The 14,623-nt window shown below is 37.3% G+C and overlaps 1 protein-coding gene across 4 annotated transcripts in view; it reads right to left on the reverse strand.

The window, feature by feature from the left end:
• ANO3 (anoctamin 3) overlaps positions 1-14,623 on the reverse strand; it is a 469,771-nt gene that overhangs the window by 354,141 nt on the left and 101,007 nt on the right. The gene's annotated exons all lie outside the window — the stretch shown is intronic.

A 14,623-nucleotide genomic window follows, 5' to 3' on the forward strand; every position in this document is an offset into this window, starting at 1 on the left:
GCAGTTTTCAAGTCCTTTAATTGGGATAATAATATGTTTATTATCAAATCTTCTTCAACCTGACCTTTCACAAAGTCATAATGCAGATAATAACATGAGTGACCAGTCTTGGTTGGAGAGCAATTTGGTAGAAATTTAAAAACTTAAAATACATATTCACTCTAACTCAGTAATCTCACTTCTGGGAATCTCTCTTATCAGTATACGTGCACAAAGCCAGAAAGATGGATTAACTGATGTTTGTTGTCATACTATGTGTAACATTGAAAAATTGAACACAAATCCTAAGAAAACTTGTATAACATAATTTTACAATCTTATGGAGCTAGTAAAAAATGAGGTGGTTCTATATGTACTGATATGGTGAGATATTATTATATATCCTTAAGTGAAAAAATAAGTTGTAAAATGGCTGTACTATGACTTATTTGCAATCTCCCCTACTGTATTTATTTATCTATATTAGATAAATGGGAAAGAATAAGAAGGGATACATACATTAAACTGTGACTGTGGTTACCTGTGTACAGTGGCTTTGGGAGGTAATTTTTAAAAAAATGTTAAATAACTGTTTGCAATTTGAGAAAATGACCTTTAAATAATAAATACTTTAACATGAATTTAATGGGTAAAAAGGCAATTAGTACTCCTCACTAGGTCCTAGTTATATTACATATAAATCCTTAATGCTTTTAAAGCATTATGTAGAGGACAATCTACATTTGCCATTGCTGTAGGTACTCAACATACTATTTAAAAAGTAATAAGTTGAAGTCACTGAAAAAAGCCTAAATAAAAAGCTTGCTCTATTTCAAATGAAAATTGTAAATATGAAAATATTAAATTGTGTACATATGAAAAATATTAATCCTTAGTAGTAATCAAAGAAAATGAATCAAAACAAGAATATAATACCATTCAATCAACATATTATAAAAGCCAAAGTGAATATTATTTGATATTACTTAAGATTTGATCATAATAAACTTAAAAAAATAATTTCGGCCATGCATGATGGCTCACGCCTGTAATCCTAGCACTTTGGGAGGCTGAGGCAGGTGGATCACAAGGTCAAGAGATTGAGACCAGCCAACATGGTGAAACCCCTACTCTACTAAAAATACAAAAATTAGCCAGGCATGGTGGCAGGCACCTGTAGTCTCAGCTAGTTGGGAGACTGAGGCAGGAGAATCACCTGAACCTGGGAGGCAGAGGTTGCAGTGAGCCAGGATCATGCCACTGCACTCCAGCCTGGGTGACAGTGTGAGACTCCGTCTAAAAATAAATAAATAAAATAATAACAATAATAATTTCAACTTTTATTTTAGATTCAAGTGGTACATTTGTAGGTTTGTTACATGGGTATATTGCATGATGCTGAGGTTTGGGATATGGATGATCCCATCAACCATGTAGTGAGCATAATACTCAATAGGCAGTTTTTCAGTCCATGCCTTCCTTCCTCCGTCTCCCTTTTAATAGTCCCCAGTGTCTATTGTTTCCATCCTTGTGTCCATATGTACTTGATACTTAGTTCCCATTTATAAATGAGAACATAAAGTACTTGGTTTTCTATTCCTGAGTTAGTTTGCTCAGGATAATGGCCTCCAGGTGCATCTTTGTTGCTGCAAAGGGCTTAATTTCTTTCATTTTATGGCTGTGTAGCATTGTATGGTGTGTATATACCACATTTTTTTTTAAATCAGGTCCACCATTGAAAGACACCGAGGTTGATCTCATGTCATTTCTATTGTCAATAGCGCTGTGATGAACATACAACTGCATGTATCTTTTTGGCAGAACTATTTATGTTTTTCTTTGGCTATATGCCCAGTAATGGGATAGCTGGGTCAAATGGTGGTTCTGTTTTAAGTTCTTCGAGAAATCTCCAAACTGTTTTCCACAGTGGCTGAACTAATTGACATTTCCACCAACAGTGTATAAGTGTTCCCTTTTCTCTGAAGCCTCACTAGCGTTTGTTATTGTTTTACTTTTTAATTATAACCATTCTGATTGGTGCAAGATGGCATTTCATTGTGGTTTTGACTTGCATTTCTCTGATGATTAGTGATGTTGAGGATTTTTTCATATGTTTGTTGGCTTCTTTTAAAAAATGTCTATTCATTTCCTTTGCCCATTATTAATAGGGTTATTTATTTTGTGCTTGATGCTTTAAGTTACTAGGAAATTTTATATATTACTGGTGGTAATAGTTTTTGCATGATAGCATCATAATTTCTAAACACATATATATGTCCATACAAAAGCTGAAAGTATATTACAGAATATTAAAAGTGCTGATTTTCAAATAATAAGATATAAGGCATGTTATTTCTTTCTCTGTGTACTTTCAACACATCCCAGTATTTATGCATTTGTACTTTGTTATTTATATTTTTTCTATAATGGTAAATATATAAATAGTTTGAAAGTAATATTTGTTTAAGGCCTTTAGTTTATTCACTGAAATAATCGGAGGTATTCTTTTGACTTCTGTCATTTTTCATTTTCATTATTATTATTATTTTGAGACAGAGTCTCACTCTGTTGCCAGGCTGAAGTGCAGTGGCGCCATCTCACCTCACTGCAACCACCGCCTCCCAGGTTCAAGCGATTCTCCTGCCTCAGCCTCCTGAGTAACTGGGATTACAGGTGTGTGCCACCATGCCCAGCTATTTTTTGTATTTTTAGTAGAGACGGGGTTTCACCATGTTGGCCAGAATGTTCTCGATCTCTTGACCTCGTGATCCACCTGCCTTGGCCTCCCAAAGTGCTGGGATTACAGTCATGAGCCACCACACCTGGCCATCATTTTTCTTAAATAAACTCTCATGCACTAACAACTTTTTATGAATTAGCTATTCTCCTCACTTCTCCAAAGAACCAGATAAAATTCAGTTTATGTATAAGAAATTATATGAGACAGACAGCACATGATGACTGGAAGACTGGCTGAATCTTGGCAGTTACCTTCACAGTCTTTGCCTAGTACCTTGTAGCTTAGCAGGGCTGAATCACCAGTCTCTCCCCTACTTTTCAATTTGTAATATTAATAACTTTCTATCATTTTTAACCATAAATGCTCTTCTAAAACATGCAGGCCTATCTATGTGATGGGGCTTAGAAATGAGTTGATAATGTAAAGGTCTATCTCACTCTCACTTTGAGCCTAGTTGTCTTTTGAGATTACATCAGTGGGGGCAGGGATAAAACAGTCTGTTCTACAAGGTAATTGAAGGTTTTTGTAACAATAGGGATGGAGGAAATAAAACATTTTATCATATAAGGCATTTAAGGGTTTTTGCAACTGTAGGTATGTAAGAATCTTTTACCTGAACTTACCATTCATTTTTCATTCTCTGTCTCTCTTCTTCCTTCTCTATCTCTCAATCCCTCCACTCCCCTACATAACATAATGTGTTTATAGAATGACAGAACTGGAAGAAATATTAGATCCTCCATTCTACTTTTAGAAATCGTAATCCTTGGAGCACTTGAATTCTGTGTAGCTGTATCAAAGAAACCTAAAACAGTACAAAGGTGTTCAGTGAGTGGCCAACTGGATGCACCAGCCCTTGTTTAAATAAAAGTACTTCAGTTTCATTTATGCTGCTATTTTAAAATTATTTTAACTGCATATCTAGTCTATTTTTTCTCATTTAATAAGCTAAGAAACTACAGACTCAGAAAGCTCAATTACCTAACCAAGGCTATAAATAGGCAATGTCAGAATTAGGACAACAATTCAGGTATTTGGTTTTTAAATTCCAAATTGAAATTAGAAATCCAATGACAGTGGTAACAATCTTTCATTCTGGGATTGCCATAGTTTATGAAATATATTATGAAGAGGCAATTAAGAAAGTAAAGATGCTGGGCGCGGTGACTCACACCTGTAATCCCAGCACTTTGGGAGGCCGAAGCAGGTGAATCACGAGGTCAGGAGTTCAAGACCATCCTGGCCAACATGGTGAAACCCCATCTCTACTAAAAATACAAAAATTAGCTGGGAGTGGTGGTGGGCGCCTGTAATCCCAACTATTCGGGAGGCTGAGGCAGGAGAATTGCTTGAGCCCAGGAGGCAGAGGTTGCAGTAGGTGGAAATTCCGCCACTGTACTTCAGCCTGGGCAACAGAGTGAGACTCCACCTCAAAAAAAAAAAAAAAAAAAAAAAAGAAAGAAAGAAAGTAAAGGAGTACCCAGGCAACAGTAGTGACATTATCCTAACAAGAATATGAGGGATATTATGCAGGGTTATGTTATTTTGCTTCAACTGAGTTATTGAATATATAAGATAATTTATGTTGAGCATCTGCTAAACATTAGCATATAATTTTTCTATACACCTGTTCCACAGACACATATCTATAAGGGAAGCTTCTAGCAGTTTGTTCCTATGTGACTGCCAAAATCTGGGCCAATCCTTTTTATCTGGTCCTTAGTCTCCCCATCTATAATGAGGAGAATGAAACTGATCTCTAAAATAATTTTCAATTGTTACATACTTGGTTATTTAGTTGGTGTGGGCTATAAAATGGGGGGCAAATGTCGAGAGAGATAGAGAAGGAGAGCAAATGAGAGAGAGAGAGACAGAGCTAAAAGGAAAACAAAAATAGCATAGGAAAGATGTAAAACAACTTGTTTTTAAAAGTAAGGTGTATATGTATGTGTGTGTGTCTGTGTGTTTCTGTGTATGTGTGTGTGTGTGTGTCTCTGTGTGTGTGCGTGCGTGCTTGCATGGGCATCATACTTCCTCCATACTCATACCTGTGCAATTAAACCACAAATGAAGGAAAAAACATGCCAGCATATAGACTGGTCTTCCTCAAATTCCTGATAATAACCCCACATGAGGGCTTAATGGTGCCCAGCAGTCAAAATATGTTTCCCAGGTCCGGTTATTCTCCCACTCTCCTAGAAGACTACTTCATATTTTATTCCCTCATTTCAAACCCTGTCTTCCAACACCTCCTCCCTATATCTCACTCTTAGCTGATAATTTTGCTTCCTATTTCACTGAGAAGATTGAAGCAATGTGAAGAAAACTTCCACAGCTCCCACCCACTTATTGGCAACTGTATGCTCATATATTCTGCCTTCCTGACTGATAGTCTAGATAAACAAACCGTATTCCAACAAAGGCCATCTCCTCTACATATGGAGTAGTTTCTATCCCTCACCCCTACTTCAGGACAACAGCCCAATAATTTCCCATACATGCTCTCTCCCTACAGAGTCAAGTACAGTCCCTGCACCCTCTGCCATTCTAGTTGATAATAATCATCACCATACAAGCATGCCAGTCTCCGCCTCCCCACTCTAGTTGACATTTATCATCACTATACAAATAGGTCTTCTAATCCCTAGAAAGAATAGGAAAAAGAAAGGCAATCTCTCTTGACTCTAGTTATCCTGGTGGCTTCTTCTCAACTTATTTGTTGCCTTTTGCTCCACTAGTCCACAAAAGCAGATAAAGTTAGAACCAAAATTTACTATTTCTAATTCATTTTTCAAAAATCCTCTACAGTATTTATTTTCCTCATCACTTCACTAAGACTGTCAAAGTTACCAATGACCTCTTCTTCACCAAAGTGAATTCTTAACCTTCGGCTTTGATATATCAGGGGCATGCTATATAATTAATCACACTTTCCTCCTTGATACACTTCCCCCACCTAGCTTTCAGAATACCACACTGTCTTGATTCTTCTCCAGCCTCATTAACTCTCCTTTTCAGCCTCTTTGTCATTCCTCTGTTTCTTAACCTTTTAACTTTGCAAAACCCCAGGGACCTCAAACCTTAGACTCTTCTCTTTATTTCTTATGCCCGCTAATTTCATCCTACCTCATGGTTTTATACATCTTCTGTAGAATGATACTTCCTAAATGTCCATCTCCAGTCCAGATCTCTCTCTAACTCCAGGTATTTAGATCACATGTATGTCTTCTTCACATTTCCATTGGTCTGAAAGAATCAAGTCCAAAGTCGACATTCCCAAATGATCTCTCTGATCTTGGCTGCCAGACTGTATTCAGTTATTATTTTGTCATTTCAATTGAAGGAGAAAAGCTTGGGGCCAAAAATCTTGACTCTTCTATCTCATAACCCTCATTCAATCTACTTTCAAATATGTCCGAAATCTAACCATGACTTCTCCCCATCTCCACTGCCACCATCTCTTGTACATCTCCTAATTGATTTTGGTCTTGCTACTGTCTCCATTGACCAAAATGATAGTAGATTTAAGTTTGAAAATGAGTAGACATGAGCTAGGTGATATTAAAATGAAATTCAGCTAATACAACTCCTTTGTTTAAAACCTTTCATTCAATGAAGCCCCACTTTACTCAGAGTAAAAGGTTAATTACTCAGAATAATTATATGAAAACAAGCTCTACAAGGCCTGAAATAACCTTGCTTGGCATTGCAAATATTGAAAACACAAGTCTTTCAGTGAACAGTTATTCCATACCCCTCATATTTCCATGTGTAGGGACTTCTGTTGGGGAAAAAAATCTAGTTTATATATGATTTGTTAGCTTAAAATATATAGGAAAGATTGGTTGAGGAATTTCTTTTTTCCTCTCCATTTTGGCCTGTTTTCTCTCTCCTATCACCTGGTATGTGGTCCATCCCTTTGTGGGTGCCCTGGGATCTGCTAGTTGTGCCAGTTACTGGGTGGGTAGCTATTAGATTGAGAATGAGGGGAGGAATTTGGGCAAGCTCCTTTGGCTACATATCTAAGTCCTATTTTCCAGCTTACATCAATTCACAATTGACATTTTGATCTCTGTCTTTTAGTCTCTGGTATTCTATTTCTCAAATATTTTCTGAGAATCCAGGCAGAGAAGAGAAAAATGTTATCTACTGATTATGTTGAAATCCCAACATGTTCAAGGATTGAGATACTAGTTTCTATGCTCCTCATTTTTGCAGGCACCACCTGCAGATAGGAAGGAGGGTATAGTGGAAAGAATGGTGTTGTGGTGTCAGATGGTCTTGGCTTCTCACATCAGATTTGTTACTTACTGATTATGTCACCCAGAGTTGAGTTATTTAACTTCCTCAGCCTCCTTTCCCTGATATAAACAACGACATGAATAATGACTCCCTCATTGCATTGTTGTGGTGTTAAAAGAAATGATACACATGGAGTTCTTGGAAGGAAACTTGGTACAGATGGATACTCAGAATTATTGCCTTTCCCTTTGTAGTAGTAACCCACTGAATGAATGATTGAAATCAAGAGAAACAGTTGTCTACAAACTATACAAGTTGAGTTGTAGGAAGAGCATTTTGGGGAAAATGACCAGTCTTATTTTGAAGGGAGAACAAAATGAATTATCTTGGAAAACTAAAGTAGACTAGTGACAATAAAAGGGCACCAGTAAATCTGTCTGAAATGTCTACATTAGCTAATGTGGGTGGATTAAGAGGACCCTTGATTCATTCAGCCCACTGCCTGTGTTCCGCATAATTAAAAGTGCTTATGGCTTACGCAAGAATGTTGTTGATCACTATATGACAGGCCCACAAGTGTTTGTCTGTGTTAGAACAGCGACACTCACTGGTTATTTGTGATACTGACAGAAATGCCCACTACTAAAAAACATCCTGTTATAAAGCGAAATTTAAAATGATGCTCATAAATATCAACAAGACAAAAAAGGGATTAAAAAAAGAAACACAGATATACTGGAGGGTAAAAAGAAATTCACACACACACACACACACACAATGGTTGATGCAACTTGGGATGTTCGGCCAGAAGAAGAAAGAACACAATCAGTGATTACTATTTTTAAATTATAGGAAGTAATCTAAAACATTAAATCCTAAAGTACATCATATAAATATTTTGATCAATATAATTTTAAGAGTTATCCAACATGAAATGAGCTATCCTGGGTGTGGCTACCTGTCTCTAGAGGTACTCAAGTGTATTTTGAACAACCATTGACTAGAGTCCCTAGAGAAGATTCATATATAACATTAGGAATTCTGGATGATCTCTAGAAGTGTTTCAGCTTCAAGTTCCTGATTCTCAAAGGCTCAGAGCAAACCCACATTTACGTGGCTTGGAAGCTAATCATATTTTTCATAGTAAAAGCTGTCTCCTTCGCTGATATATTATGAAAACATTTTCTTAATTGTTAAGGCCCTACTGGCTGTAGAAAGGTGATTGCTTTTCAAATCAGTGTCTGTTATTCATCAGTGATAATTACTCACTGCAGTGAGATATAATAGAATTATCTCCCATGTCTCACCTGTTGGATGATTTTATGTCACCCAACACAAGATAGTAAGAATGATTGACCCCCTTTTTTCCTAACCCCTAACCTCAGTAAAATATTCAAGTCTCATGATAAAACTAATCTCAGATTCAAGGAGGAAATCAATCTGCGTGAGTAACCAGTAGGACACTACCCAGAAGTCATATTATATTTTCTCTCCCTCATAGGCTGGTAAAAGAGAGACATGATCTGAGTGTCAACGAGTTAGATATGCTGCTTAATATTCACAATCCCCCAAATCATGGAAGAGAGAGTCAATTAATCTGGGGCCAGGATAAGCTGGAGCATCTCTTGTAGATGTTTTGTCATTTCTTATTTTAGAGATGTTTAAATTTGGAGATTGATAAAAAAACTGCCAACTTGCCTAAGGCAGTAGGGTTTTAATAAACTCATTTATATAATGAGAGCTCATTTTCCTTAAGTAGCAAGAACAGTTCCATATATAAATCAGTGCACATAAGATCAATTGCCAATACAAGAGAAAAATGCAACCTTACTGTCCACCGCCAATTTACTACCAAGAATAATAAACCACTTTGTTTTCATTTCTTTATTTTGAAAAAGAAACACATATTTGGACAAAAAACAGCAGTGGCAGCAATTATGTTTAAGTTTGCTATTTCAACCATTCCCCTCTTCAGTTAGCATTGGGGTGTTCATATCACAAGAGAATTTTCAAGTTTATGAATAAAAACAGAAACATCTAGAGAGAGGCGGCTGTAATTTCAGAGTAGAAAGGAGACATTTCCATGAAGAACATAAAAAGGGTGGCAACATGGGTGGGAATGGAGCATGGGAGGAATTTGGCTCAAACTGTTAGGCTCTATTTTCTTAGATTTATTTCCAAACAATAGCATCTGCAAGAACAAAACCCAGAAATATATTTAAAAATGTTGTTAAAATTTTCAATCTGATTTGACATCTGATGGAGATACGAGGTGCTCTATTTCACACCTGAACTTTTCTAGAAATACATAATTTTAAAATCAATTAAAAAAATTAATAACCTTTTTGGATACTTGATAGCTTTAAGTATTACAAAATATCATTTAATGTTTTCAATTAGGCTTACTGCTATCTATTAATTTTTTTTTTTCTTTTTTTGAGACAGAGTCTCACTCTATCACCCAGGCTGGGCGCGATCTCAGCTCACTGCAAGCTCCGCCTCCCGGGTTCACGCCATTCTTCCGCCTCAGCCTCAGGAGTAGCTGGGACTATAGGCACCTGCCACCACGCCCGGCTAATTTATTTTTATTTTTATTTTTATCTTTATTTTTATTAGAGACGGGGTTTTACCGTGTTAGCCAGGATGGTCTCGATCTCCTGACTCAAATGATTTTTGATGTTGCTAAAGGGAAAACAAAGACCTTATCATAAGAGGGTTATAAAATAATGTGTTAGAAAATGACTGAACTGAGGCAGGCGCGGTGGCTCACGCCTGAAATCCAGCCCTCTGGGAGGCCGAGGCGGGTGGATCACAAGGTCAGGAGATTGAGACCATCCTGTCCAACATGGTGAAACCCCATCTCTACTAAAATACAAAACAACAACAACAACAAAAACAAACAACAACAACAGCAGCAAATTACCCTGGCACGTGGGTGCACACCTGTAGTCCCAGCTACTCAGGAGGCTGAGGCAGGGGAATCGCTTGAACTTGGGAGGCAGAGGTTGCAGTGAGCAGAGATCGTGCCACTGCACTCCAGCCTGGCAACGGAGCAAGACTCCGTCTCAAAAATAAGTAATTAAATAAATACTTTTAAAAAAAGAAAAAAAGGAAAATGACCCAGCTGAAAGCCTGTCAATTGGTGACATCTACATTCATTGCCTCAGATATGTTGATGTCTGTTAAAGATATGCCAAAAAAAAAGGCATAAGATTTTTTCAATGTGTTTTTAAAGTTTCAAAGAAGAATGATAAAAATCAAACTATAGTAAGTCACAGGCAGTCTTTCTGAGTCAGGGGCAAAGTCGCTGTGTAGGTGATGGAGTCAGAGAACACGATCTGAATCTTGCTTCTGTCAATTTTGTTGCATGACCCTACAAAAGTTGCTTAATCCTACTGACACTTGGTTTCTTCACTTGGAGAGTAGTAATGACAATTACAATAATAATGGCAATCACGATATGTAGAATAGTGCTATTGTTCTATTTAGCCATTCCACAATGAATATATATTTCAAAACAACATGTAATACATGATAAACATATACAATGTTTATTTTTCAACTCAAAATAAAATTTAAAAAATAAAGTAAAACAAAACAGCACTATTTTGAAGATCCTGTGATATCATAATATATAAAGCAGTAGCACAGTGGCTGGTGTGGATAAACACTAACATACACAGAGGCTCCAGAATAGCTCGATGGCTCTCTGACAGTCTTATGGAATTCATGTAGAAAACATGATGAAAGTCTTGAAGCAATCATCATATTTTCAGGATAGATCAGTTTCTGACCCTCAAGAAAAGATTATAGACTATAACTTCCAAATTGTGGACAACAGTCCTTTAAACATATTTTATTTCCATCGGGCCCACTTTCTACTCTTATTCTTTCAGCTTCCACTGCACATCTCCCTGCAGCTCTCCAAACAGACCATCCTCCTGTGGACTCCTCCACCAAACACGGAGAGACTCTTCCATTGAAGTGCAATCAGAAACATTGGCAATGCAATAAAGCGACAAAACTATTTAGGTAAATAACACCCAAATCCTAGTTACAACACTTGAGTGTTATTTAATCATTCTAGTGCCAGTTTCTTCACCTATAAATTGCTATTGTAATACTGTACCAATCTGATAAACTTATTACGGAGAATTAATTTAATGAGAAGAGCATATGCAAAGCACAAGGATATGTAAGTAGATGCCCAAGAAAGTTTAATGTTCTTTTTATCCCTGTGGCTCTATTTCTTCATCTGTAAAATGATGGATTTGTGCAGGTGATTTTTAGTCTCTGTTAGTGTGAAATATTCTGTGTCCATATATTTCCATAAAATGATCTTTGCTGTTTAATGGATTTCTTCTACATATGACAAAGGAAATCATGAAAAACAACAGGAATATATATATATATATATATATGGAATTTATAGACCCACTCTAGACTGAAATTGATTCTTTTGAGTGTCAAAATTTCCAGAAGCATAGATCTCATCATTTATCAGTAATGTAAACCTGGATCTAGTTACTGGAAATAACAATTGAGCAAGTTGGGAGAAAAAATGCTCACTAAATGACACTAAATGACAGGGTGAGAGAAATAATTTCTCTGTTGTTTTTCTATTTATATATTTTTTCAAAAATTCTTTGAAAACATTGTATTATGTTAATTAGATCCTGTATGCCTTTTTATTTAAGTTTTGCTTATTTTAGGATATGAGGCAGAAACTCACAATAATGTTTTCATCGATGGCCTGTGCCAATTTAGAAGAAAAATTTACCTTTTCAAAACACCTTTTAAAATGGGTATTAAATATATTCATTAGAGGATTTGGATTAAAGTGAAGCTGACCCAAATTTATTGCCTTTAATTTAAAGATATGGGGTGGATGAAGATGGCCGAATAGGAACAGCTCCAGTCTACAGTTCCCAACATGAGTGACGCAGAAGATGGGTGATTTCTGCATTTCCAACAGAGCTTTGAAGAGAGCAGTGGTTCTCCCAGCACGGAGTTTGAGATCTGAGAATGGACAGACTGCCTCCTCGTGGGTCCCTGACCCACGAGTAGCCTAAATGGGAGACACCTCCCAGTAGGGGCCAACTGACACCTCATAAAGCCAGGTGCCCCTCTGAGATGAAGCTTCCAGAGGAAGGATCAAGCAGCAACATTTGCTGTTGTGCAATATTTGCTGTTCTGCAACCTCCACTGGTGATACCCAGGCAAACAGGGTCTGGAGTGGACCTCCAGCAAACTCCAACACACCTGCAGCTGAGGGTCCTAACTGTTAGAAGGAAAACTAACAAATAGAACAGAATAGCATCAACATCAACAAAAAGGACATCCACACCAAAACCTCATCTGTAGGTCACCATCATCAAATACCAAAGGTAGATAAAACCACAAAGATGGGGAGAAACCAGAGCAGAAAAGCTGAAAATTCTAAAAATCAGAGCACCTCTCTCCTCCAAAGGATCGCAGGTCCTCACCAGCAACTGAGCAAAGCTGGATGGAGAATGACTTTGATGAGTTGACAGAAGTGGGCTTCAGAAGATTGGTAATAACAAACTTCTCTGAGCTAAAGCAGGATGTTGGAACCCATTACAAAGAAGCTAAAAACCTTGAAAAAAGATTAGATGAATGGCTAACTAGAATAAACAGCATAGAGAAGACCTTAAATGACCTGATGAAGCTGAAAACCATGGCACGAGAACTATGTGATGCATGCACAAGCGTCAGTAACTGATTCGATCAAGTGGAAGAAAGGGTATCAGTGATTGAAGATCAAATGAATGAAATGAAGTGAGAAGAGAAGTTTAGAGAAAAAAGAATAAAAAGAAATGAACAAAGCCTCCAAGAAATATGGGGACTATGTGAAAAGACCAAATCTATGTTTGATTGGTGTACCTGAAAGTGACAGGAAGAATGGAACCAAGTTGGAAAACACTCTGCAGGATATTACCCGGGAGAACTTCCCCAACCTAGCAAGGCAGGTCAACATTCAAATTCAGGAAATACAGAGAATGCCACAAAGATACTCCTTGAGAAGAGCAACCGCAAGACACATAATTGTCAGATTCACCAAGGTTGAAATGAAGGAAAAAATGTTAAGGACAGCCAGAGAGAAAGGTCGGGTTTCCCACAAAGGGAAGCCCATCAGACTAACAGCAGATCTCTCAGCAGAAACTTTGCAAGCCAGAAGAGAGTAGGGGCCAATATTCAACATTCTTAAAGGAAAGAAATTCCAACCCAGAATTTCATATCCAGTCAAACTAAGCTTCATAAGTGAAGGAGAAATAAAATCCTTTATAGACAAGCAAATGCTGAGAGATTTTGCCACCACCAGGCCTACCTTACAAGAGATCCTGAAGGAAGCACTAAACATGGACAGGAACAACCAGTACCAGCCACTGCAAAAACATGCCAAATTGTAAAGACCATCGATGCTAGGAAGAAACTGCATCAACTAACAAACAAAATAACTAGCTAACATCATAATGACAGGATCTAATTCACACATAACAATATTAACCTTAAATGTAAATGGACTAAATAACCCAATTAAAAGACACAGACTGGCAAATTGGATAAAGCGTCAAGACCCATCAGTGTGCTGTATTCAGGAGACCCATCTCATGTGCAGAGACACACATAGGCTCAAAATAAAGGGATAGAGGAAGACCTACCAAGCAAATGGAAAACAATAAAAAGCAAGGGATGCAATCCTAGTCTCTGATAAAACAGGCTTTAAACCAACAAAGATCAAAAGAGACAAAGAAGGCCGTTACATAATGGTAAAGGGATCAATTCAATAAGAAGAACTAACTATCCTAAATACATATGCACCCAATACAGGAGCACCCAGATTCATAAAGCAAGTCCTTAGAGACCTACAAAGAGACTTAGACTCCCACACAATAATAATGGGAGATTTTAACACCCCACTGTCAACATTAGACAGATCAACGAGAGAGAAAGTTAACAAGGATTTCCAGGACTTGACTCAGCTCTGCACCAAGCGGACCTAATAGACATCTACAGAACTCTTCACTCCAAATCAACAGAATATACGTTCTTCTCAGCACCACATTGCACTTATTCCAAAATTGTCCACATTGTTGGAGGTAAAGCACTCCTCACCAAATGTAAAAGAACAGAAATTTTAACAAACTGTCTCTCAGCCCATAGTGCAATCAAATTAGAACTCAGGATTAAGAAACTCACTCAAAACCACACAACTACATGGAAACTGAACAACCTGCTCCTGAATGACTACTGGGTAAATAACGAAATGAAGGCAGAAATAAAGATGTTCTTTGAAAACAAAGACACAACATACCAGAATCTCTGGGACATATTTAAAGCAGTGTGTAGAGGGAAATTTATAGCACTAAATGTCCACAAGAGAAAGCAGGAAAGATCTAAAATTGACACCCTAACATCACAATTAAAAGAACTAGAGAAGCAAGAGCAAACACATTCAAAAGCTAGCAGAAGGCAAGAAATAACTAAGATCAGAGCAGAACTGAAGGAGAGAGAGACACACAAAATCCCTTCAAAAAAATCAATGAATCTAGGAGCTGGTATTTTGAAAAGATCAACAAAATTGATAGACCACTAGCAAGACTAATAAAGAAGAAAAGAGAGAAGAATCAAATAGACACA

This window comes from Pongo abelii, chromosome 9, assembly GCF_028885655.2.
Source record: "Pongo abelii isolate AG06213 chromosome 9, NHGRI_mPonAbe1-v2.0_pri, whole genome shotgun sequence".
Taxonomy (NCBI): Eukaryota; Metazoa; Chordata; class Mammalia; order Primates; family Hominidae; genus Pongo; species Pongo abelii.